General features: G+C 44.8%; 1 long non-coding RNA gene across 1 annotated transcript; it reads right to left on the bottom strand.

Annotated features, from left to right (window-relative positions):
• Window positions 1-259: 259 nt before the first annotated feature.
• On the bottom strand, window positions 260-9,141 carry LOC140639484 (uncharacterized). The gene is made up of 4 exons (XR_012036199.1): window positions 8,990-9,141; window positions 7,880-7,941; window positions 1,800-1,892; window positions 260-476 (listed from the first exon to the last, which is right to left on the bottom strand). It is a non-coding gene; the product is annotated as an uncharacterized lncRNA (long non-coding RNA).
• Between the last annotated feature and the right edge of the window lie 13,040 nt (window positions 9,142-22,181).

Here is a 22,181-nt window from a genome sequence, read left to right as displayed (position 1 = left end):
CTGCAGGGAAGGCTTGGAATCAAGTCAGAGTTTGAAGAGTCAAAATGAAGAGCATGTCTTCAAAAACAGGAATTACATTGTTCTAATAATCGCAAGTGATCACCAAGTGAGGGCACTGGGCTGCGATATTACTGAGAGCCTCTCCTCTCCAGCAGGGAGGGTGCAGAGCAGATCCTCTGGGCAGGGCAGGTGCTGACCAGATCGAGTGTACCCCACGTTTATACCACCCATGAGTGAGACTGCTGGAGACTCCATCGGTTTCTCAGGGTATGCTGCTTGCAAACAGCCGGTGTTTACTGGACCACCATGAGGCTGCCAGGAGGCTGGGTCACCTTCCCGTTTTTAGAAAGTCACCAAGAAGTCACCTGGTCTGGTGAACGGGGTTGTGAAGAGACAGCTCTCTCCTTACGGCAGGTGTGTGGTGCAGCGATTGTGTGGAGCAGGCCTGAGGGGTTGCAAAGAGGGGGGTCCATTTCCTGACCAAAGGAAGGATATTCTTAGGACTGCAAGATCGAGTTGCCCAGCCCGCCATCTGTGACTGAATGAGGCAAGTCTCTTAGACCAGAAAATCATAGCAGATTGGATCAATTTAGGAGTGTGGGAAGTTGGAAAACCCATTCTTCCTTCCTTCCTTCCTTCCTTCCTTCCTTCCTTCCTTCCTTCCTTCCTTCCTTCCTTCCTTCTTCCTTCCTTCTTCCTTCCTCCTTCCTTCCTTCCTTCCTTCCTCCTTCCTTCCTTCCTTCCTTCCTTCCTTCCTTCCTTCCTTCCTTCCTTCTTTCCTCCTTCCTTCCTTCCTTCCTTCCTTCCTTCCTTCCTTCCTTCCTTCCTTCCTTCTTCCTTCCTTCCTTCCTTCCTTCCTTCCTTCCTTCCTTCCTTCCTTCCTTCCTCCCTCCCTCCCTCCCTCCCTTCCTCCTTCCTTCCTTCCTTCCTTCCTCCTTCCTTCCTTCCTTCCTTCCTTCCTTCCTTCCTTCCTTCCTTCCTTCCTTCCTTCTTCTCTCTTTCTCACTCTGTCTCTCTCTCTTTCCCTCCCTTTCTATTTTCCTCCCTGTGTCTCCTTTGTAAAATTTATAGCAAATGCACAAATGTCCATTTAATTTCTGTTTATTGTCTGCCTTCCCGCTAGTCCCTAGGATTCGGAGACCACAGCAGGTCTGTTATGCTCAGCATTCTGTTTCCATCACCAGCCCAATGATGGGCACGTGGCAGGCACTCAATCAATATTTACTAAATAAATGAGTACATGAACATTCATCGGTGGTCATTAAAATAATGTTCTTTAAATGGATGGTTTTATTGTAAGCTAAATGTCCTGGTCTTCCTAGGCTGTGATCCAACCTAAGATCACGGTTCGCTTCTAAGTATCCGCATCGTCATGTTCTGCACTGTTTTGACCACGGGAGTCCCCTCCCCAGTGGGACTCTGGGAATTGTCGGAGGCGCTGCTACCTGTGCTCAGGACAACGGGGCCAGCATTCTCTGTTAATCCCCAGCCTCTGGGACGTGCTCATTCTCCTGCCCCAGCTTCTGGTGACCCTTCCCAGTGGGCATGGCTCCCTGTGTTGCTGTCCCTCTCCAGCACCTCCATTCTGGCCTCAAGGGAGCATGGACTGCTCTCTCCTCTCTGCCTTTCCGTGTTTGCCTGGGCCTAGCTCTGCCTCTAATTCCCAGGAGCACATGAGAGACCCCCACCCCCAAACCACAGAGAATAGCTTAAAACCACCACTAGAGTCAGTATTCACAAACTGCCTAGCCCGGCCCTGTCTTCAGATGGCTCCTCCCAGGGAGCCTTCCCCACCTTACCTCCTGGTGGCCAGTCTCCAGGCAGCAGGGGCAGCACTGGTCCGGCCCCAAGCATCCCCCTTCCTCAGGGTCCAGGGCAAGCTTCCTTGGCATCTAAAGAGAAAAGGGATCGTGTGGTTGTTTGTCTTCCATCTAACATCTAACATCTCCACTGAAAGACACACTCTGTTTGCCTTATTAAGCGCAGCAGTCTCGAACATCAACGTTTACTTTACTCCACTGTACACATGTTTTTCTCTGGGGCAACAGGTGGGATCCCGCTAATACATATTTCTCTAAACCAAAACGTAGTTTTTTTTTTTTTTAAAGATTTTATTTATTTATTCATGAGAGACACACAGTGAGAGGCAGAGACACAGGCAGAGGGAGAAGCAGGCTCCCTGAGGGAAGCGTGATGTGGGACTCAATCCCAGAACCCTGGAGTCACCACCTGAACTGAAGGAGATGTTCAACCTCTGAGCCACCCGGGTGCCCCAACGTATAGTCTTTCTTGAAAGTAAATTGAAGACTCCTCTCTTAGGAGGCAGATACATTTTGCAGCATCCAAACATTTTGGATCTCTTTGCAGTGAAGTCTACCCCGATTATCTTATTATTACAATTATTGTTTTTTGCAGGACCACACTCATTTGTCTGTCCCATTCTAATCCTTCGTTGGAACCCCAGGCACTACTTTGCACTTACATCTGTTTATTATTTATCCAAAAAAATTGATTGAACATTTACAAAATCCCTGTTTCATGCTGTAGAGCAGGGATCAGCACATTTTTTCCTGTAAATGGTCAGATAATAAATATTTCAGGCTTTGTGGGCCAGTTTAGCACTAAAGCAGCCGTAGACAAGATAATAAATGAACAGATATGGCTCCCTCCGATAGAAGTTTATTTACAAAACAGGTGGCTGGTCTGGGTGCTTGTAGTTTGCCGACTCCTATTCTAAGCAATAAAACAGATATATAATATGGCAGGTATGACTAAGTGCTAAAAATAAAAACAAGACATGGTGAACAGCAGAGGACAGATCGTGCAGGAATTTATGCCGAGTGAGATTGGAAATCCTCAGAAGATTTGAACAGAGAAATGGTCAGATCTGAGTCCTAGCTCCAGCAGAGCAAAGAGCAGAAAGAGTAGACATGTGGGGACCGGCTGGGTGGTATTGCAATGGTCCAGATGCAAAGGGATGGTGGATGGTACCAGGATAGGAGTGATGAGGTGGTCAGAAGTGGTTGCATTCTGGATAGATGTAGATCTGAGAAAAAGGAAGGTCAAGGGTGACACCAAGACTTTATTTAGTCTGAGTAGTTGAAAGAATGGCTTTTCCATCAGCTGAGCTGGGTAAGAGAGAAGGAGGGGCAGGTATAGGGCAGAAGGTGGAGAGTCTCATCTGGGACCTGTTATATTTGAAGTGCCTGTCTGACATCCAAGTGAAGTTGTTGGGTAGGTGATTGGATATATGTGTCTGGGATGGGGGTGGGGAGCTGGGGTCACAAAATTTTTTTTTAAAGATTTTATTTATTTATTCATGACGAGAGAGAGAGAGAGAGAAAGAGAGGCAGAGACACAGGTAGAGGGAGAAGCAGGTTCCAAGCAGGGAGCCTGACATGGGGCTCGATCCCGGGTCTCCAGGATCACACCCCAGGCTGAAGGCGGCGCCAAACCGCTGGGCCATCGGGGCTGCCCTGGGGTCACAGATTTGAGAGTCACCAGCGTGTGGGTGGTCCTTGTGGAATCAGCGAGAAAATGAGAATTGTTGTAGAAAGCAGGTCCCGGGATTGAGCCCTATAGTGTCCTGGTGCTTGGAGGTCAGGGAGAGGAGAGAGCAGCCCGGGAGAAAGTAGGAGTGTGCAGTGTGGCCGGAGAGAGGCAGGGAGAGTGGGTTCAGGCTGAGAGCACGATGGGCCAGGGAGATGCTACTGGTGGGGAGACAGGGGTGTGGGCTGAGAGCTGAGAGCCCGAGGTTAGATGCTGGGGCTCAGCAGGAGAGCCCTTCTCCAACCATGCTTTGCATCTCCCTTGGTGGATCCCTGCTGGGGGAGGACGGAGGACTCCATGGCCATCACCATTTCTTGGTCCCTTTATTGCCAGACAAGTTGCATTTTCTTTGTGACTTGGCAACTTGGCAGGCAAATGGCACCTCCCAAATTGCCCATAATCCTTGGCTAAGCTGCTCTCATTGTACTGGAAAAAGAAGCCAGCCAAGTCAGAGAATGATTTCTGGAATGAAGAGGAAAAAATTTTGACCAAAGTACAGGACATCATATTGGCTCTCGCCCCCATCCTCGTGCCCCAGGGTGGGATGGAACCTCCTTGCCAAATTAGCGTTATCCTCTCAACAGGGTGAGAATGCAGCCACCCCAGAAGGGTGTGGGCAGCATTCTGCTTTTCCCGTGAAGGCAACAGCACCAGGAATGATCTTCCATGTGTGGGCCAGAGCGTGGGTTGAAGGGTAAATACAGGGTAGAAAGAGGATGGGCAGAGAGGTGAGAGAATGTTCTGGGAGTCTGAGGAGACTAGCAGAAGGAGAAAGACCAATGCAGAACTGGTGGCCATGGAGTGGGCTTTTTGTGATGCATCATCTAGAGTGTCTTTGACCCAGATCTGGCCCCATGTTTGAGGTCATGGATTCAGGAGATTGGTCCTTTCCTTCCTCTCTCCTTTTTTTGTCACAGCAAAGATGACATCTGGCACTCTAGGATCACATCTGCTCATGCCTTTGTTCTTTTTTTTTTTTTTTTTTTCTATTCTGTTCAATTTGGGTGTTTGGCATGATGGACGGAGGTTTGAAAGCCACACTCCAGCTGTCCTCTCCATGCCCACTCCTACTGAATTATCTTGAAATCCCTCCTGCTTGGCATGGCTTTCCATGGTCCCTGCTAAGCAGAGTCTTGGGCAAAGCCTCTGTTTTGACATGGACTCATGCACTTGGCACCTCCCCCCAACAATCTTGTTGGATTATTGAACATCTGTCTTCTAGGCTTCTGATCTTGTGGTTGATGGATGACCAGCTGTCCCTGAATAGAGCTGAGAGCCATGGAACCAATGGGGCCTCTGCATGGTTTGGACCCCAAGCCAAGAGATATACAGGTCTGCCCTCTGTTTAACATGTCTCTGGCCAGGCACGTCCTTTAGATTAGTGGGCTATCCATGACAATGGGGCTATTTTGAAGTGACTTAATGTTTCTTTTTGTTACCAGGCTTTATCAAATCCAGAATGCAACCTTTGCTTATTGTCCTGGCTACCCAGGTAGCTAGTCAAGAAAAATGCAAGCAGAGGAGAAGGAAGTGAACAGGGAGGTGATAGAAGAATGCATTGTTTTGCCATCTGTTATCAGAAATATCCCCAAGAAGGGACTTATTGTATGAAAGTATCTTGACAAGGCGATAGAAGGGGAGCCCCGAGGGCCTTGAGGAGTTGAGACAACCAAAGGAACTTTGAAAGTGCTTTGCATGGGATATTAAGACTTGGGGAGAAAGAGAAGAGGGGAGAGGGGGGAAGAGGCCTGTGGAGTGTGAATGCCCCCCTTGTATCAGTCAGGGGTCCCCTGGGATTCAGACCAATAGGATATGGACATACACATAAATGCATGAGAATGTGTATATCTATCTATCCTCTATCTATCATCTATCTATCATCTATCAGTTTACCTAGCTACCTACCTACCTACCTATCTGTGACAGGATTTACTATAAGGAACTGGCTCATGCAATTGTGGAGGCTGAGCAGCCCCATGATCTGCTATTTGCAGGCAGAGCAGGTGCTAGAGTTCAAAGGCCCAAGATCCAGAGAGCAAATGGTATAGATTCCAGATCTGAAAGTTAAAAACCAGGAGCACCAAACACAGGGGAAGATCAGTGTCTCAGCTCAAACAGTCCAGCTGAATTAATCCAACCTTCTTCCACTTTTTATTGTATTCAGGTACTCACGATGAGCAGGTGTACCAGTCCACGGATTCAAAAACCCTCTCATAGACAGGGCCAAGAGTAATATTTAACTAGAAATATGAACATCTCCTGGCCAATGAGGTTGCCATACAAGATTAATCATCCCAGTGCCCCTGTTGGTAAGGAACTCCAGGGATTTTCTGCATAGATTTACTTTGAAGGGGCTGCATTTTAGGAATGCCGGCCTCCCAGTGTGCTGAAATCCGTGGTCAAGTGGGTTGTGCACACAAGTACATATCTTTTCTAAGTTGTGTGCCTGTGTGTGTTTGTATGTAAGCTTGTGTGTATATATGTGAGACGTAGAAAGACAGAGAGATAGAGACAGAGTCATGTGTGTAGATGGGAGGACCTGAGGCTCCAGTGATGGTTGCTGCCATTGCAGAACAGAGTTGGATGAGGTGATAATCCAGAGATTAGTGAATTTAGAAGCAAAACTCCAAAGTACCGGTGGTAGAAAGATGTGAATAGCCAGGAAACTTTTGGATGGTTGAAGTGGAATGGGGGTTCGGGCCACCCTAGTCTACAGGGCATGGAGGCTCTGGCGATGAGCCTCAGATGTGTTCTGGAGGCTCCATTAACTCTTGCTAAAACAGCAAAGCCGGAGGCTAATAGATTTGAAGTCCCACTATTGCTGCCCTCTACTCTCAACAAAGCAAAATATCTGGAGTGTGCCTCTACTTTATTCTTCCCTCTTCTTGTCATCCTGTAACCGAATCAATGTGAGCTTGCCCCTTGGTGAGTCACAAGTAGAAACTACACCAGGTGAGTTGTTGCACAAGAGAAACTTTATTTGCAGAGAAAAAAGAGAGAGATTATGGGGAGTAACTTTCATCAGAGGGTTCCTTTTGTTTAGGGTTAGGATGAATTTTTAGATAGGGAAACCTTGTCACTGTATGTAGAGGCAGGTCTAGGATCACACATATGCCTTAAGGAAACATGCCTAGACATACATTGTATGTTGTGTAAATGTGGCTTCTGCTCCTCCTTGGGCAGAGATTTTGGTATTACAATGAGATAAAGGTCACTGTGGGTCATTCCATGGGTCAACCAGGGTCCATCTGCACAGGTGTGTATTGGGGGTTAAGTTCAAACTAGGCTGGGTGGTCTGGTCCAGAGGGAGCTCTTTATCTGGGCAGGGCAGTCATTATTGCCTGAAGGGTATTTCGAATTTCCAGGATGGGATGCTATTCCCCAGGGGTCTTCTGCCTGAGTTAAGAGATCAGTGGAAAAGTAGAGCTTAAAACTGTGGGACAAAGGTCAGTGGGTACAAGCAGGTGGGAGTAAAGATCAGGTCCTGGGGTCTAGCTGGTGACAATCTTTCTATCTCCTTTATCAAAGGTACTTGGGCACATTTTAGCAGACATAATTGCAAAGGGTGAGGGTGTAAGTCTTCTGCAGTGGCTTGGGCTAGAGGGCCCTTCCAATAGGATTTTTATTCAGGGGCTTAAGGGAATAATTCAGGAAAGGCCACTTGGTTTGCACAGAATTTCTAGGACGCTGGCTGCATAAGACGGATGATATTTTCATGCAAGTCTCTGAATGGCCAAGTGACAAAACACAACTGTTGTTTTCCTGAAGCCTTAAATGGCTTTGCAGACATGAACTGATCTGCGATATCACAAAGTACTGTCTTTGGCGAGCATCGGCACTAAGCCCCTCCCTAGTCCTCCGGAGGGGACCGCATCATTACTCTGTGTCAGCTGCCGTGTTTGAGTCATCAAACTCTAATCAGATAAGAAATGTATTAGCAGGGGATCATAGAAATTGTATTTTCAGAGCAGGGGGTGGTGGTGGTGGGGAAGACAGTGCAAATGTTAAATTCACCGTGAAGCTGTCCCAGCTGTTTAGGATGCAGGAAAAGTCCATTTTAATAAGTATCACATAGTTTACCTGTACCTATTAAGTGTATTTCAGAGATAGGCAAAATGAAAAGCGTAATCTGCTTTTAAGCATTTTCCACTAATATAAATTCCCCGAATGAAGTGTCTGGGCATGCTTGCCCTGCTAAGTGAGGCAAAGACTTTACCAAACTTAATGTTAGTAAGACCTCTTACGTGTTTGGCTCTGTTAGGAATGAATCACGCAATGTACGTGAAAATCCTTCCACAGGGTTTGGAAGCCAAAGGGACCACCCTCTCACCTCTGTCTCTTTGTAGTTCTCTGTCCCTGGGCAACCACTTCCCTTCTCTAGGCTGCAGGTTCCTTAGGTGTAAACAAAACAAAACAAAACAAAAACTAGGTTAATTAATCCTCCGAGTGTTGTTATTCAGTTAAATTAGATAACACATACATAGAATTTAGCTCACGAATGCATACACTTAGTACTCCATAAATGATAGCTATTTTTATTATAAGCTTGTCGTATTTAACTCAAGGCTATTATTTTTGGAATCCAAAGCTCTATTTATTTAAGCCTTTAAGATGGAAATTTAAATTTTTTTAAAAAATTTGCTCTCCCTGCCTGTTAGGCTGAATTTTATTGTTATAAGAACATATTATGACAATGGAAAAGGGTACATTATAACAACAGAAATTTAGAAACTAAAAATAATTTACTCATTGTCCTCATAGCCTAACAAAACATTGCTTTTCCTATTTTTGGATTCCCTTGCCCGTTGTGTAGGCACATTTTGGCGTGATGGTAATCAGTGTTCCTGGCACTCTTCTGCAGTCTACATTTTCACAAAATGTACTGTACTAATTTTTTGTATGGTCTCCATAATTGTAATTTTGGTAGCCATGTAACTAACATTCGGTTGAGTTTGTCTCCCCCCCCCCTTTTTTTTAGTCATTTTGATAGGTGAGTAGCTTTTGTAAAAGGAGCAGAGAGATTCTAGATGTGGAGACTTGGAAGAAGTGGGGTGTGGGGAGGGATGAATGGATGGTTGGGGTTCTGGCCTGCTTCTGGAGAACCAGCCCACTGAGGGTGAAGTGGGTGGGGTCCCCAGGAGAAAATGTTGCCTAGGTACAGGAGCCTGGCTCAGTCTGTATGGAGAGAGGCAGAGGGGACCCTGAGAGCACCCATCTAGGTTGGCAGGCTCAGTTCTGCAGCCTGGGGAACCACTAGGCAAGGTCCCAAGTTCCTTCTAGTGGGCAGTCCAGTGGGGAGTCATGTATGTTGGAGGCAATCTCTGTGTGAGACTATGATTTATGATGAGAAATACATATTGGTCTTTGTTTCTGTTTCTGGCCTAAAGCTCCTAAAATCCTTGGAATTTCTGAAGGAATGGGAGTGATCAAGGTCTCTTACACTATGCAAGTGAGGTGACTTTTGGAGAGCCCCTAGATCACCTAAGGAAGGGGGCTGGTTACCAGAAGAATCAAGGATTACGACTTTCAGTCCCACAACCCTGGAATGGGAGAGGGGCTGGAGGCTGAATAGTTTGCTGCTGACCCATGGTTTGATCAGTCCTGCCTGTGTAATAAAGCCTCTGTAGAATCCCAAAAGGACAGTGTTCTGAGAGCTTCAGAGTTGGCGGAACAGGGAAATAGGAGAAGGATGTGTTCCGAGAAAGAGCATGGAAGTTGAGTGCTTTCACACCCTGTACACATCGTGTATCTTTACATCTGGCTGCTGATTCACATCCTGCAACACCTTTTGTAATAAATTGATAATCTCGTGAGTGAACTGGTTTCCTGAGTTCTGTGAGCTGCTCTAGTAAGTTAAATGAACTCAAGGAAGGGGTCATGGGAACTTCTGATCTACAGCCAATTGGTCAGAGGTACAGGTGACAACCTGGATTTACAATTGGCATCTAAAGTGGGGAAAACAGTCTTGTGGGACCAATCGATCCCTTCACCTGTGGGATCTGATGCCATCTCTGGGTGGACAGCATCAGAATTGATTTGTAAGGACACCCAGCCGGTGTTTGAAAATTGCTTGCGCATGGTGGCAACACCCCTACTTCCCCACCACACACACATAGCAGTTGGTACCAGAACTGTGCCCTGCTTTGGCTACTTTTTATGAACTCATTGAATCTTATAAAGTACTGTTTACACCATAAACTCAGTTAATATCCCAGTGAAACAGATGGAGAAACTGAGGCATAGTGAGAGGGTGTTAACTGCCCAGGTCAACAGCTGGCATCTTGTTGGCATGCCCAGCTTGGCAGGACTTCCTTGAGCTGAGAGTGCCAGAACTCTGGGGGAGGGGGTCCAGCTGGGAGTCTTGTTAACAGCCTTACACCAGTGAAGGAGCACTTGTGCCCTACAATTAAACCCAAAAGCTGCTTTCCTGGTGTATTGGAGCATTTGCAGAGCAAATAGGGAAATGGCTGCCAGTGGCTTAGCAGGAGGTGATCATATTCTCAGGAGTTTTTCCCTTAAGTGTGACCCTTCCAAGAACATAGCAAACCCGTGTGTGTGCATGCAGAACACTTCTACCCTGGAGGATCCCAGACAGTAGACTTTGTAGCATTTCAAGGTAAGGAACGCTGTTTAGCTGCCATTCTCAACAACTGAGTCAAATTGTTTTGGTGATTACTCTTTGGGACTTGCATTGCTGTAGTTCATTTGAGATGCTAGGAAAATGGATAGCTCAATGAAATAAAAAGACTGCCTCTTTTCACCTATTGCATTAGCAAATATGTATAAATATTTATTATAAATGTTATCTTTTATATTATAGGTAATTTGTAAAACAACATATTGCATTTTTAGAAAAGATTTTATTTATTTATTCATGAGAGACACAGACAGAGGGAGAAGCAGGCTCCATGCCAGGAGTCTGACTCGGGACTTGATCCCGGGACCCCAGGATCACGACCTGAGTTGAAGGCAGACACTCAACCACTGAGACACCCAGGCATCCAATATTGTGTATTTTATGTATTTATAAATATTATGCATGTTTTTTATGGTTAAAATATAGTTTTAGGTACAAATATATGTGTGTAAGGATATTTATTATAGGGATCTTTATAATAGTGAAAAATGAGAAATTACCTAATTGTCCAATGATAGAAACATTGGTAAGGAAGTTACATATACTGATACTATGGAATTGAAGACCTAAAAATATAGGCTTCAAAAAATGTTTAATGACAGGGGACACCGTTCATGATATAATATTGAGTTATTATTTTATTTTTTAAAATTTTATTTATTTATTCATGAAAGACACACAGAGAGAAAGGCAGAGACACAGGTAGAGGGAGAAGCAGGCTCCATGCTGGGAGCCTGATGTGGGACTCAGTCCCGGGTCTCCAGGATCACGACCTGAGCCAGATACTTAACCACTGAGCCACCCAGGCTTCCCTAATATTGAGTTTTTAAAGATGGTATATAAAATAGAACTTATACATTATGTTTCCAGTTTTGCAAAGACAATAAAAAAGTATTTGTAAACAAACACCTAGAAATAAATGTATAAAAATATCAAAGTGAAAATAGTGATTATTTCTGAGATGTCAAAACAGGGAGACACATGTTTTCCTTTTTATGCTTTAAAGTTTACACAGTTTCTTCAATGATTGTGACAAACACTCACACAAAGCCTTTGTGTGTATGAAGCCACTAGAGAAAAAAATCACACCATGTAGATTTTCACAGTTTATCCCAATGGCCAAATTTCACCCTGCTGTCAGATTATGAAATTTCGTGCTGGCTGGGAAATAAGATGCTGTAGAGATTTGGGGATGAGAAAATTCAAGGTTTTTTTGATATGGGTTCCTAATGAGAGGTGGCTGATGAGCTACTGTATGAAGTAAGAGTTCAGGTCAGTCAAGGGGACAGTGGAGGGCAGGCAGGGTGTGGTGGAGGGAGGGCCCTGAGGCTTCAGGTCTGACCTGGCCACAGTGATCTCAGACTTTGCCTGGTATAGGAGCTGGAGGGGCCTAGGGGCAAGTCCATGTCTGAAGTTACCTATGTGACTTAATCTCATGAAATCTCAACCTAATTGTAAAATGACCACCTTGTTGGTCTGTAGTGAGATGTTAATGATATAATGGACATAAATGTGGGAGCAAGGAGTCTGGCCTGTACCAAAGGTGTATAACCCATGCCCAGCTCATGATTTCCCCTGGTCTGCATGTTTACCTGTCAAATCAATGAATTAGAATAGATCATCTCTAAATTGCCATTTCTTTCTAGAACATCTATGGTGTTTAAAAAGCCTTAGGCAAGGAGAATTTAATATTCCCTTAACTTTTATTCGTCCTCCTTTGCCAAAGAGAGAGTTATGGCAGTGCATGCCTGTACATCAAGGAGCCAAGTAGCAGGGTGTGCAATTCAGCAGGGTGAGTAGAGGGGTTTAAAGGAAGCCAGAGTGGGCTGTAGTTCTTAAGGTGATCAATGACAAAGAACAGGGTGGCTGGGTACAGGTGCCTCGGTCCTCTGCCCTTTCTTGCAAAGATACATATCCAAGGGCTCTGTGTTTTGTTTTCTCTGGGGTGGTGGCTCTCAAGCTTTATTGCAAGTGGCAATTGCCTGGAGAGCTTTCAGGCCCTCCCATGGCCCCAGGAGCACCTCACACCAATTAAATCTGGGTAGAACCCAGGGGTCTGTATCGTTAAAGCTCCCAGATGGTTGCAATGTGCACCCCAAGTGAAGACCCATCTGCCTACTGAATGATGGGCCCAGAAACAAGTATAAATCCCACATGTCAATTCTATCCATTGAGAAGCAATGCTTCTCTCCAAGTCTTTCCAGATAACAGCAAGGGCCTGACAGCAACTCAGGAGGATGAATCCAGAGACATCTTGTCATTGTCTTATATGTTTGCAGTCCAGGCAAAGTACTGGCCCTACTCTCAGGGGGCTTAAACTCACATATAGATCTGAATGAGCTTTTGAGGGAAGAGGTACTTTTATCATCCTTTAATGCCACTGCTCATTTGGCAGGGGGAGAAACTGAGGCTCGGGGATGTGAAATGACTCATTCAAGCCTGCAGCTGAGAAAGGAGCCCGGACTCTGCTTTCCCTTCAGTTTCCTCTGTCCTCCTTGGTGTGACCTCAGTGATGCAGCAATTAATGTGAAGGGATGGAAAGTAATATGTCCTTCCAAATAGGAGCATGTTTGTCACACAACAGAATTCATAAATGTCTTGGGACAATAACAAAAAGCAAAAAAAGGGAAATTGTCACCAGTTTGTGGTCTAGTTCTCAAGGACGCACCATGGAGCTGAACTAAAGGAAGGCTGTTGCCAGTCCGATGATGCTTCTTTCCAGGGGGACACATTTCCTCTCATGTGGGGAGCTTCTCATTTTTTAAACCAAAGCTGATAACCAAGGTCTATTCCGGCCCACTGAATATGATTGACACATTTGAAAATATCTTTCTACTAAGGCTGGAGAAAGGGATAATGTAAAAAGATACCGACAAATACACCGGGAAATCTATGGAGGAATTCCAAAAATTGGTCCCCTAAAGAAAACTGCAGGCCTGACATGAACCTCAGGACCTGGGTATCCTTTCCTGACATTTCCAGGCAACAGAAGAACCTTCCATTCTGAGGTCTGTCCACAAGATGGCAGCAAGATCTTGGTAAAGCGTCATACTGGCTTGTTCTGGCATAAAAAAGGGGATCTTTTTATGCTACACAGAGGTTGGAACTCAGATGGTTTTATGGATATGAATATGCTGCTAAAATATTCTGAATTATAGTACATACATCTAATATAATTCTTACTATTATTGTGTAAAGTATATTGGCATTCGCGCTACACTTCTTAACCATCATTAATTATATCAGGTGTTACATAAGCAGGTTTAACGTTATGGCTAAAAGTCCTTTGGCTACCCCCACCTTTGGTTGGCCACAACTACATCCTTTAAAGGGCAACGAATGTTTATTTATCAAATGGCTTCGGTCTCTAGCAATAGCCACCCAGCTGTGATCCTGCTAATTATGTGTCTGTCCTTTCACTCAGTTGTGTGATATAGTCAGTTTCTTCTTTTTCTCCCATAAGTTCATATCAACAACAATTTGATTTCTGATATTTTGTGGATGCAATATGTTAAAGCATTATGTTTTTTACTGAGTGCCAGGCCACGTGTGAACTGTTGGCCATGCACAACCAGACTTTCATGGAGGTTGCACACTAGTGGAATATACGTAAGGTACGCACGTAAAGTACATTATTTTTTAAAAAATATTTTATTTATTTTATTCATGAGAGACACAGAGAGAGAGGCAGAGACAGAGGCAGAGGGAGAAACAGGCTCCCTGTGGGGAGCCCGATGAGGGACTCAATCTCAGGACCCTGGGATCACACCCTGAGCCCAAGGCAGACACTCAACCGCTGAGCCTCCCAGGTGCCCCAGGTACATAGTTTAGTACAAAATGAACTCTTTCTTTCTCTCTTTCTTTCTTTCTTTCTTTCTTTCTCTCTCTCTCTCTCTCTCTCTTTCTTTCTTTCTCTTTCTTTCTTTCTTTCTTTCTTTCTTTCTTTCTTTCTTTCTTTCTTTCTTTCTTTCTTTCTTTCTTTCTTTCTTTCTTCTTTCTTCTCTTTCTTTTTCTTTCATCCTTTTAAGATTGAGACCCTTATTCTGTTGATCATGGCAAGTTCTTTTGGAAATAGCTGGGTCGATCAGGAAAAGGATTTGGACCTGAGAATATCGGAGGCTGTTTTACCAATTTAAGGATTATCAGGAGATCGATGCCAGACATGTTCATTGGGGACCAGGGCCATGCTGCAGCTGTCCTCTATTGTCACCATCTGTCATCTTTAGGACACATCCACATGTCCAAGACAAAGTAGGTTAGAAATATGTAGATGGTCTGATTAATTTAGTTAGCCAAATAAGTGAATACAACACACAGACTGGTCCACAAATAGAACAAGTCATTGTGTGAGGCTTTTCAAAGCACTCGATGGTTGACAAGGCGTGTTCAAATATATTACAGGTGAGTTTAACAACCCTGTGGCTGGAAAATGCAGCCATCTGCCCCAGCAGCCGTAGCTAGCCAGGGAAGAGAGAATTCAGAGGTGGAATGGTAAAACATGTCAGGTGCACGTCGGGGGTACCCGGGAAATTACTAATATACTGTGGCTATTATTTACCGGAAGCCTGACCCTTGGTACCCAGGCACTGCAGTCTTAGATCTTGCTGTTTCCATTTCTGTAATTTATGAGTTGAGATCATCAGGTGATTTGAGAAGTTCCAGCTTTGACTGTGTGTGTGTGATCTTCAAATTCTGCTTCTGGGGTCTTTATGCATCTGCTCCACCTGTGTTTTAGTAAATGGTAGAAGAAGAGAGCGTGCCTTCTTGATATGTGGGCGGCAGGATCCTGTACTGAACGAGCTTTGTTAACCGGGCACACTGGAAATGAAGCAACAGGCCCTTCCTAAGATACAATGTGGAAAGACTGTATACGTCCTCCGATTAGCCTGGAAAAGGGTTTGCAGTGAGCTGGGCCTGGGAGTGCCGCTCATTTATAACCCAGGCAACAGGAGGTCTCATGGTTCATGGCTTTTAAAGAACATCGAAATGTTAAAAGGAAAAGCTGTTGCCCATAACCTTATAAAATGGGCTTTCTGTTTCCAACAACAACAAAAACAAGCAGACAAACAGAAAAAGAAAACTGTGAGAAAGTCAGAATAGCAAAACGGTGGAAGAGTGTGGGTCGGTATGGGGCAAGGTGCCAGGGTTTCTCGGGCCTGCATTTCCCATAAAGGAACAAATATATTTAGAAAGTGGCAGCACCTTTTGACATTTGCTAAGTGATTTTGATGATTGACTTTTCAATTGGGTTTCTGTAAGTAAGCAGATGGGGGGTACCAGGAAAAAGCAATTTTCCCAATGGGAGCATAAAATCCTTCTGCCTAATGAAATGTTTTCTCTGGTTTAGAGATAACAACCCACTTTTGGGTTTTATGCCTAATATCGATTCTTTGTGTATTTTTTATAGAAGCCTTGATGAAATTCAGTTAATTGTATTTTATTAGACCGAGAGATTGTCTTTTTTAATATTGTCTAAACCTCCTCACTCATGACTCTTCATTCCTTCCCCCTGCTCCCTATCAATAGTTTAACTTTGATGGATGGGTTGTGACAGTAAAAAAAAAGAAAAATCAAACTCTCACTCTACCTTTCTGATCTGCTTCCAGTTTGCACAATTGCAAAAGCGCTGAAAAAGCCAAGTTCCTTTAAGCGGCGAGATGCTGAAATATGGTCATTAAATCCTGATGGGTTTTTCATTCTGCATCCCATAATTTTAAGGAGAACCAGTTTCTGAAATGGTTGGATAAATGCAGAAAATACAACAAGGTGGACGGGAGGTCCCAAGGCAGCTTTTGAATCTGCGGGACAATGAGTTTATTTACAAACACTGGAAGAGCTTGTAAATTATCAGGGGCTGCTGCCTCACCAAGTAAAACTGCGGACCCAGGAGTAGAACACGGTGGGTTTGGAGGGGTCGAAAAGCTTGGTGGCTGGTGGTGGGGGCTGTGGTGACCTCCACCTTTTTATGTCTCTGGTGTTTTATCTAGTGAAAGCATTATCCTGAGAAAACAGTTTTGCTGTTGGGCAATAAGGTGACTTATTCCTTGGGATAAAGGGTCTCATAAAAGAATTTGGACCAGAAGAATTAGTGGTTGTGGAAACCGTAATCTTTATTGACTGACTGGGGTGGGCATGGAAAGCAGAATTAAAAGTAGAATTGCTTAAAGGACAAAAAAAGGTTCAGATGGATTTAAACCAAGAGAAGAATGAAGAACAAAGGAAAATAAAAAGCAGGATATTACAGGGCAAGTAGTTCTGCCCTAGTATTTAGGAGACATGGATTTTAGTCCTGGTTTTGTGACTTAGAAGCCATATGTCCTCATAGAGTAAATCACTTAAGTTCTCTGAACTTTGGTTTTCCTGGCTGTGAGGTGGGGTTTTCAGAGGGACTTATTTTGGGCTGGGCAAAGAGCAGCACCTGTGTTATCCCATTTAACTCTCTCAGGAACCTTAAGAGACAGGAACTATTATTATGCTAATATACAGATAAGGAAAGGAGGCACATGGATGGTTGGGAATTTTCTGAGTCTGTGACAGAGGCAGGTGCCTACTTTATACAATAGGGTGTGTTCTAGGAAGTTAGTACTGGTGCAAAGTGTTCTAGAAAATGAAAACTCACACTGGCGTAAGGTGGCATTGTTTTCAATTTATTAGCAATAAGTCTCCCTAGCGTTCGATGTGGTGAGCGTGTCTAAGACCAGACTCAAGTGCAATGAGGCTGCTTTGTGTCATGGGCGTACTAGTTTCCCTGGGCTTCCGAAACAAAGTACCAGAAACCAAGTGGCTTAAAACAATTCACTTTTATTGTCCCATAGTTCTGGAGGCCAGAGTTTCAAAATCAAGGATTTGGCAGGGCCGTGCTCCCTCTCAAGGCCTTCTTGAAGAGAATGTTCTAGGTCGCTCTCCCTGCTTCTGGAAGTCTCAGACGTTCCTTGGCTTGTAGGTGACCATCTTCTCCCTGTGTCTTCACATTGCTGTCTTCTCTCTGCATGTCGGTGTCCAAATTTCACCCTTTGTAAGGACAGCAGTCATATTGGATGAGAGCCCACCCTAATCTCATCTTAACTTGATCATCTGTAAAGACCTTATTTCCAATTAAGGTCACATTTATAGATACGGGGATTACATTATTATTATTATTATTTCTCTGAGGATGGGGGCGAGGACACATTTTAACCCCATAACACTGAGAAAGCCCAGGGATGGAATTGGAGTCAGGCACACCCCAGTCCAAATCCAGCTTCCATGGTTGACCTATGCAGGTGACAGTATTAGTTTTCTATTGTTGCTACAACAAATCATACACATTTAATGGCTTAGAACAATACATATTCACTATCTTCGAGTTCTAGAGGTCAGAAGTCCCAATAAGGGTTCCTGAGCTAAAATCAAGGGATCAGTAGGACTGTGTGCCTAGTGGAGGTTCTAGGGGGAGAATCTGTTTTTTGCCTTCTTCAGCCTCCAGGAGCTGCTTGTACTCCTTAGCTCATGGCCCCTTCCTCCACCTTTGTGGACGGCAGCGTGCTATCCTCAAATCTCTCTTTGAATTTGACCTTGACCTCCTGCCTCTCTCTCTTCCATCTTCCAAGGATGCTTGTGATTCTAAACTGTGATTTTTAAGGAGCCTTGTGATTACCAGCCAGATAATCTAGTATCTCCCCACGCCAAGAATTATTCTGCCTCCCACAGTGACTATCCTAAGCCCCCTCTGTAACTCCCCCAAGTCCTCATGGTTTTACATGTGGTCTTGAGAAGGTTGAAGGAAGTCATTCTCATGAAGAGCTCAGGCCACTGCCCCTCACAGAGCATCAGCTCATTACCGCTGAGCTGCCGCTACAACATGCATGTAGTGTTTTAATGGAAAGCTGTCTTTTAAAATCCTTTCCAGGGGTTGGGGAAATGCATGCAAATATTTCTGTCATTTGTGTGAATCCAAAGCACAGGTGTTCTGTTTTCAGAACAATCAGTAAGGCCATGTGTACCAAACGGAGGGGGGTCTCAAACCTCATTTGTATTGTCCACATTCCATTCTGTTGGTTCACTTTTCAATCAAGTGGCAATTGCTACAGATCATGCTTGGGAAGACAGCCAATTTAATTTGGTGATCTTAATACAGTTAAATATTCCATTTTTAGGCACCTTAATGTCTAAGACATTTTAATGGCCATTGTAACACTTACACTATCACCTCCCAATCCCCAGCCCCTGTTTAAATCATTTTGGAGTGTTTAATGTATCTTACATAAGCAGCCCGAAGCCATACCAGTAGAATGGAATAATAAAAATTATTGTTTTTTTATAACTACAATAACAATATAAATAATTGAGGAATACTTTATGGTTTTACAAAAAGGCCTTCTCATAGACTATCAAATAAATGACTGATTTGATGGCTCCGCGGGCATTCCAGTGTGAGGACAGAGGTTGGAGCATGAGCCTCAGAATCAGGTCGAACTGCTTTTTTTTTTTTTTTTAAGATTTTATTTATTTATTCATGAGAGACAGAGAGGCAGAGACACAGGCAGAGGGAGAAGCAGGCTCCACGCAGGGAGCCTGATGCAGGACTCAATTCCAGGTCTCCAGGATCACGTCCTGGGCTGAAGGCAGGCGCTAAACCACTGAGCCACCCAGGGATCTCCTTGAGCTTCTTCTTCTTCTTCTTCTTTTTTTTTTTTTTAAATTTGTATTTATTTATGATAGTCACACACACACACACAAAGAGAGGCAGAGACATAGGCAGAGGGAGAAGCAGGCTCCATGCACCGGGAGCCCGACGTGGGATTCGATCCCGGGTCTCCAGGATCACGCCCCGGGCCAAAGGCAGGCGCCAAACCGCTGCGCCACCCAGGGATCCCTTGAGCTTCTTTTTATTCCCACCATCACCTCTTAGGAACTCAGTGGTCCCAGCCAAGTCACAGACCCTCTTTGGGTCTCAGCTTCATCATCTATCAGGTGACACAAACATCGCAGTTCCCTCAGAGGGCTATAGTGAGGGGTCAATAAGACAATACCCACAAAGTGCTTGGTACAGTTTCACTAATGACCAGCACTGGCTGCCACTGTAACTATTATTGTAATAAGGTATAACACCAAGCTCTAATTGCAGTTGTGCATTCAAATTAATAGAGGCTACAGTCCAAAGTGAGATACAGAACCACAAGCAAGACTTACAAATGGAGGGGAATAAGACATGGGTTCTGACTCGCTTTTGACCACTAGCCTGGAGAAGGTTGGAAAGATGGACGTAAGGGTGGGGAGATGAGAGGGGGGGATTGTGCACAGAGTTGTTGGTGGGGTGAGACGCTCCCATAGGGAGAAGGGTGGGGTGATGCTTCTTCAGGTCCAGAGAGAGGGGCTGCAAGGAATTCCCTCAGAGAATGTAATATGTGTCTTGGGCAGTTTGGTGGGCATCACGGACTGGCAGGTGACATATCTCTAGAACCTGGAGATGAGAGATTGATTGGCTGGTTGCTAACAGAAAGGCATGAAGGGGCAATTACTGCTGCCTTGGGGCCAGCCACACACCCTGGGTTTCTCTAGGCAGAGGAAGTATGTGTTGTGGAGCAGATGGGGGTCTGTGCTTGTGAGCAGTGGGGCTGTCTTAGATCCTGACCTAGAGGGCCACCAGCAGGGGTGAGGCCCTTCCCACCTGGGAGGAAGCAAAGGTCTGAATATCTAAGTGTTGCTGAAGAGAAACATTTGCCCAAGTCAATAGAACTACAGGAGAGAAGTGTTCACCTATGGGGTGAGGCTCAGGGGAGAGCCCCTGGAGAGAAGCCGAGGGCCTCATGCTAGGTCATCCCAAGATGAGACACCTTTTTCTTCTTTCCTTCCCTTATACTCTGATCCAGAAGGGTCAGAAACCAGGATTACCATGTTTGAGGAGAAGGGATGAATGTGCAAGGTGGGGAAGGAGGAGTCAAACATCACCTTTTTCCCAGGCAGCCAGCCAGCCTGCTCAGCCAGCTGTGAACATGGCGAGGTTGTGAGTGAGGACATAAAAGTGGAAAGTTTTATTTATTCCTTTGGGCCCAAAGATGTGAATTACCCAACCAAGACGGCTTTGATTACAGTTGACCCTTCAGCAATGTGGGTTTGAACTGAGTGAGTCCACTTATACAGGGATTTTTTTTTTTATAGTACGGTAGGTATATTTTTCTTATGATTTTCTTAATCACATTTTCTTTTCTTTAGCTTTATCATAAAAATCCAGGATATCAAAATATATATGTAACATACCAAATATCTGTTAATTGAGTGTTTATGTTATCAGCAAGACTTCCAGCTGACGGTAGGCTATTAGGAGTTAAGTTGTTAAATTTTTGGGAGTCAAAAGTTATGTGTGGTTTTTCAACCAGGTGGGGGTCAGCACCCCTAGCCCCTGCATTGTCTGAGGGCCAACTGTACTTTAAACTGTCTGAGGGATCCTGACACCCTAAATCTGATACAGGGGTCAGAGAAAGCCAGTCCCATGGAATGAACCAGAAGAGCCAGTGAGAGAAAGCATCAGAGCTCCTCCTGGATGTGTCCTACTAGTTACACCTGTGCAGTGTAGGGCTTCTGTTATTAATTCTCACAATAACCTGGGGAGGGAAGGGGCTGCTAAGTATTAGTGTGAGAAAAGATATTCTTTCCATAGATGAAGTGCTCAAAGCTCAGAAGGGTAAGGGCTGGGTGCAAAATCCCAGATGGAAAGTAAGCAGAGGCAGGCCTTGAACTCCTGACTTGACTTGTCCCACTTCACTTCAGAGCTCCCACATCCTGGTCAGAAATGGCAGTGGAACCAAAGTCCATGGGGACCCTGGAACCCAAAGCACACTGGCCTAAAGCCAAGAGATTATGTCAGGAGCCTTGCATCTGGCTTGCAACATGGCATCCTTCATCCTGGGCCAGTGTGTGTTTAAATAAAATCCAGATCAAGTCTATGCTCTTTTCTTTTAGCACAATATCTTTTAGGGTATTTTGGTTGGCATTACTGGCAAAGTCTTAATGCCTTGCCTCCTTTCCTTAGAGAGGAATGTGCTGTCAGTCATTTATTTTCTGAAATACCTCTCTGTTTTACTGCAGTATGAATGAGGCCATCTTGAATGGAATTAAATAGAGGGGAACCAAAGAGTTACAAATGGAAACTGCTATAGGAGATCATGGGTCAAAGACCCCACTGAGACTCACCCTGAAAGGAATAACTTTTCCTTTTTTTCCTCAAGAACAAATTGGCTTAACTGAGTGTGGGCATTTCTCATGTGCTCAGGGCCCTTTCTGTTGTTCTGTGGGGTTCCACAAAGAACACAGTGACTTCTAGGTATGAGGCACCCTAGGCTAGCACATTATTGACCTCAACCCCCTTCCCTGGGGGATATAACAGTGTTGTGACAAGAAGCCCATAGATTATGCTTGCTCATTTCTCTGAAGTTGGGGAGGGACCACTCCTTAATGCTTTAGAGGAGGGTAGGAACATTCTTGCCCAGGGGAGGAAGTATAGAGGACACCCCCGCCCCCACCACCCCAGTGAAGCAGTTTCCTGATCATGCTACCCGGGGTAGGCTGTCAGGTACAGGCCACTGCTACATGCTGCCCACTATGTGCAGATGAGCTGTGCCAGCTTGGAGGCCTTGGCCGCCCTTCATTCAACCCACCACTCCCTTGGCCAGGAGCCAGAAGCAGCAACTGGAAGAGCTGAATATTAGATCACACCATCCTGAAGAGTACCTAAAAAGAAAACAAAAATGAATGAAAAAAATCTCTGACCAGTCTCTTCCTCCACGTCCTGTGGCATCCATCTTGCTGAGATGATATGAGTTGACATGACTAAAGTCTAGGAAGTAGCAGGTAGGGAGTCACCTCTGATGGTGACAGATTCTGACACAGAAACCTTCTACCATCAAGCTTCTATAATTCCATCAAGGGCATCAGAAGAAGAGGAACTTGGTTAGCTCAGAAACAAAAACTTAGGGAGGCACGTCAGGTCCACTGATGGGAGAAGTAGGTTTGTTGC

The sequence above is a fragment of the Canis lupus genome, chromosome 9 (assembly GCF_048164855.1).
Source record: "Canis lupus baileyi chromosome 9, mCanLup2.hap1, whole genome shotgun sequence".
In the NCBI taxonomy this organism is placed as follows: domain Eukaryota; kingdom Metazoa; phylum Chordata; class Mammalia; order Carnivora; family Canidae; genus Canis; species Canis lupus.
Note: the sequence above shows the minus strand (reverse complement) of the source record. Positions and strands in the feature narration are given on the sequence as shown.